This window comes from Schistocerca piceifrons, unplaced genomic scaffold, assembly GCF_021461385.2.
Source record: "Schistocerca piceifrons isolate TAMUIC-IGC-003096 unplaced genomic scaffold, iqSchPice1.1 HiC_scaffold_1209, whole genome shotgun sequence".
Classification (NCBI taxonomy): Eukaryota; Metazoa; Arthropoda; class Insecta; order Orthoptera; family Acrididae; genus Schistocerca; species Schistocerca piceifrons.
Window position 1 is genome coordinate 2501 of NW_025727025.1, and position 5000 is coordinate 7500.

Sequence of the window (5000 nt, forward strand, 5' to 3'; positions counted from 1 at the left end):
CCAGAACATCTAAGGGCATCACAGACCTGTTATTGCTCAATCTCGTGCGGCTAGAAGCCGCCTGTCCCTCTAAGAAGAAAAGTAATCGCTGACAGCACGAAGGATGTCACGCGACTAGTTAGCAGGCTAGAGTCTCGTTCGTTATCGGAATTAACCAGACAAATCGCTCCACCAACTAAGAACGGCCATGCACCACCACCCACCGAATCAAGAAAGAGCTATCAATCTGTCAATCCTTCCGGTGTCCGGGCCTGGTGAGGTTTCCCGTGTTGAGTCAAATTAAGCCGCAGGCTCCACTCCTGGTGGTGCCCTTCCGTCAATTCCTTTAAGTTTCAGCTTTGCAACCATACTTCCCCCGGAACCCAAAAGCTTTGGTTTCCCGGAGGCTGCCCGCCGAGTCATCGGAGGAACTGCGGCGGATCGCTGGCTGGCATCGTTTATGGTTAGAACTAGGGCGGTATCTGATCGCCTTCGAACCTCTAACTTTCGTTCTTGATTAATGAAAACATACTTGGCAAATGCTTTCGCTTCTGTTCGTCTTGCGACGATCCAAGAATTTCACCTCTAACGTCGCCAATACGAATGCCCCCGCCTGTCCCTATTAATCATTACCTCGGGTTCCGAAAACCAACAAAATAGAACCGAGGTCCTATTCCATTATTCCATGCACACAGTATTCAGGCGGGGCTTGCCTGCTTTAAGCACTCTAATTTGTTCAAAGTAAACGTGCCGGCCCACCGAGACACTCAATAAAGAGCACCCTGGTAGGATTTCAACGGGGTCCGCCTCGGGACGCACGAGCACGCACGAGGCGGTCGCACGCCTTCAGCTCGCCCCACCGGCAGGACGTCCCACGATACATGCCAGTTAAACACCGACGGGCGGTGAACCAACAGCGTGGGACACAAATCCAACTACGAGCTTTTTAACCGCAACAACTTTAATATACGCTATTGGAGCTGGAATTACCGCGGCTGCTGGCACCAGACTTGCCCTCCAATAGATACTCGTTAAAGGATTTAAAGTGTACTCATTCCGATTACGGGGCCTCGGATGAGTCCCGTATCGTTATTTTTCGTCACTACCTCCCCGTGCCGGGAGTGGGTAATTTGCGCGCCTGCTGCCTTCCTTGGATGTGGTAGCCGTTTCTCAGGCTCCCTCTCCGGAATCGAACCCTGATTCCCCGTTACCCGTTACAACCATGGTAGGCGCAGAACCTACCATCGACAGTTGATAAGGCAGACATTTGAAAGATGCGTCGCCGGTACGAGGACCGTGCGATCAGCCCAAAGTTATTCAGAGTCACCAAGGCAAACGGACCGGACGAGCCGACCGATTGGTTTTGATCTAATAAAAGCGTCCCTTCCATCTCTGGTCGGGACTCTGTTTGCATGTATTAGCTCTAGAATTACCACAGTTATCCAAGTAACGTGGGTACGATCTAAGGAACCATAACTGATTTAATGAGCCATTCGCGGTTTCACCTTAATGCGGCTTGTACTGAGACATGCATGGCTTAATCTTTGAGACAAGCATATGACTACTGGCAGGATCAACCAGGGAGCTGCGTCAACTAGAGCTGAGCAGCCGGCCGCCCGGGAGTGTGTCCCGGGGGCCCGCGCGAACACGCAAGCGTCCGCTCAATCATTCTGCAAACAGGAGGAGGCTGAGCTCCCCTGCACAATACACCTCGAAACCCTCTCAGGTCCCGGCGGCGCGCAGCGCCGTCCCAAGTACTTGGTCGGGTTCGAGAGAGGCGCAATCGCCCGGAGTTAGGCGAGTAGACGCTTTCGGTGCGACCACCCGTGCTCCCAACTGAGCTTGCCGCTGCCGACAGAGGCCCGGGAGCGTGCTGTCGTGGCATTGCCGGCGGAGACAACACGCGCCACCTACGGTGACCGGCAGCTCCAACGCCAGCGCCACAGAAGGACAAAAGCCCCACTTGGGTGCCGAAGCGAACTCTCCCAGCACAGCGCACGCGCCAACACATCCGCACAGCTGCGATACAAACCACCAGCGAGAACCGCTGGGGCGACCGAGCAGCAGACGGCGTCGCGGCGCCGAGCGCCGGGCGGCGGCGCATCCTCAACGCACACAGTCCTCAATCGGACCAGCACACTGAAGATGTCCACCGCGCTTCGCACCGGGCCCGCGAGGACCTACTTTGGCCGCACGGCGCCGCGCGCAGGGTGCGCCGGCGCGCAGCTGCGACGCCTGCCGCGTCCGTCGGCCGGCGCGCCTGCCACTTGGCCGCCCCCACCAGCCGGCTGTAGCGCGTGCGCCCACGCACCGCGCGGCCAGCACGCCGGGAGGCGCCCCCTCACCGGCCGGGGACGGTCCCACCCAGCCACCGCCGCGTATCGCTTCACACCCAGATGCCGTTCAGTTTCGTCGGCATGGTGGGTATCGCTGGAACAACCGGTTAGTACCTCAACCTATCGTCGCCATCACCGATTCACCCCTAGCGAGAACAACCGCACCACAACAGGTTACCATTTGTTCATTTGCGTAACTTCACCAGAAAACGCAGGCGTCCATCGCCATTTGCAACTTCAACGATTATTGCATGCCTGTGTCAGGTGTCACGCCACACTACGTCTGCCCACATACACGCAACAAAATGTGCACGCCTAGACAATACGTGGAAGGTGGGCCCCCGTACGTATGCGATGTCCATTGCTCGAACGACTGTCAACCGGCCTCTGTAGCATGTCGCAGATATGGAACGCGGTGCACCATGCCATCACGGTGTGTGAGGAGAGACGACTAGGTCCGAATACATCAACAGACAGCTCATGCTGATCGCCATCCACGGCGTCCGTTCCTCCCACACGTCTCTATGGCGTACCACACTGCAATCCAGCTCTCATAGGGAGACGACACGTAGCTGCGTGCACAATATTTGCACTGTATGGTCCGCCGTTTTTGGGCGCAGTCGTTGTGCGGTCACACATGTGCCACGATGTATCATTCAGTACATAAGGACGAATGTGCAGTACAGATTGTGGTTCACGCGTACGACATCAGCGGACAGTTGACACAGGCCGCACCACAACGTAGCCTGAGTACGTCGCATGCGAAGGGCATTGAACATGCAAACTTCTCACCAACCAGCTTGCGAAGGCAGGGGGCAAGGTGGGGACGTGGGGAGGGGCGGCATGTACGTCCTGCTGCCATCCACATTACAGTGTACAGCAGGAGCATGTGGAAAGTGAGCAAGACTTGCAAGGTGTTTAACATGAAGCGATACACAGGGGTGCGGGCAGTGCGAGTAGCGAACTATATTGCGAGGGTTGCGGGTGGGCAACACTACAGTAATTGAACGAGTCGTATAACAATTACAGAGCAGGTTTAGGCGACAACGTGGGTTACGTTAAGGCGACAACATGGGTTAGGTTAAGGCACAACATGGGTTAGGTTAAGGCACAACATGGGTTAGGTTAAGGCACAACATGGGTTAGGTTAAGGCACAACATGGGTTAGGTTAAGGCACAACATGGGTTAGGTTAAGGCACAACATGGGTTAGGTTAAGGCACAACATGGGTTAGGTTGAGGCACAACATGGGTTAGGTTAAGGCACAACATGGGTTAGGTTGAGGCACAACATGGGTTAGGTTGAGGCACAACATGGGTTAGGTTGAGGCACAACATGGGTTAGGTTAAGGTACAACATGGGTTAGGTTAAGGTACAACATGGGTTAGGTTAAGGTACAACATGGGTTAGGTTAAGGTACAACATGGGTTAGGTTAAGGTACAACATGGGTTAGGTTAAGGTACAACATAGGTTAGGTTAAGGTACAACATAGGTTAGGTTAAGGTACAACATAGGTTAGGTTAAGGTACAACATAGGTTAGGTTAAGGTACAACATAGGTTAGGTTAAGGTACAACATAGGTTAGGTTAAGTACAACATAGGTTAGGTTAGGTTAGGTTAGGTTACACGTTGTTGTACGGAAAGGTGTAGGGGGGGGGGGGCGGGGGCGGCAGGTTCGTTGATAGTGATTATAGTAAGTGAATGCTTGTGACATGATCAGATTTGTCACGTCAGGATGCACCTTTGGCTTATTAGAGGCGGCGCTCCAATTCTATGCTTGTGTGAGACCTGTGTCTTTGACTCATGTCATTGTTTGTGCGCTGTGACAGGAGGTACTATTGTGATGTTGGGTGCACCGTTGTATAGGACATGTGTGGGTGTTGGTGCCTGGTCTGCGCAATGGTGGATGTCGAAAGGCTGGGATATTGTATTTTCCGCACGGACCTCCTGGTCTGGTTGTGATAGTGTGGATTGTGTAATGTGGCGGAGAAGATGCACTGGATGTTGTTCCATGCTGGTGCTTACATATTGTATGTGCGCCTGTTAGAAGCAGAGAGTGGTGCGTGATCAGAGTGTCTGGCTGACGTGTGGTTCCCATTTTGGGCAGACTCTTTCAGCATGTATACGGACAGTTGTGTATATTTGCTGTAGTTTGATGGCTCTGCATTGATTACTAATCAGCGCCGTGTGTACGGGTAATCTGGTTCCAGTCCAAAATGTTCCATCTGTGTACATTAGTGACAAAGACTCCCCCCATGCAGTGGGGCTCGGTCTGTTATAACTCTTCCGCGTAATATATTTGCCCCACGTTTTTTGCGACTGCGAGTGCGAGTGCAACGCGCATGGGGACCGACATGCTGATGGCTCGGTATCGGACGCCGTACAGTGAGCAACGCGATCGCGTCTCTCGCTCGTAAGTGGTACAGGTCGCGGCTCATGTATACGGACAGCGGGAATGTCGCATATTGGAAATAACTCTTCATGAAACGCAAGTTATAGGGGTGGATTGCACTTTACGAGTGCGGGAAACGTCCGCCGTTCATCCGCTGGAGGTGCGAGTTTGGCGGTTGGGGTGGTGCACGAACGGGTGCGGGTGGCGTCATTGCCGGTCCACGGCTTCGTGCGGCAGAGCCACTGGAGATTGGGTGCTATGGTCGACAGAGGCTGCAGCCTTTGTGGGTGGC

At 54.0% G+C, this 5000-nt stretch overlaps 1 non-coding gene across 1 annotated transcript in view; it reads right to left on the bottom strand.

Annotated features, from left to right (window-relative positions):
• LOC124729449 overlaps nucleotides 1-1563 on the bottom strand; it is a 1911-nt gene extending 348 nt beyond the window's left edge. Inside the window, exon 1 of the ribosomal RNA XR_007007690.1 lies at nucleotides 1-1563. This exon is cut by the window's left edge and continues 348 nt beyond it. This is a non-coding gene — a ribosomal RNA (small subunit ribosomal RNA).
• Nucleotides 1564-5000: the final 3437 nt, after the last annotated feature.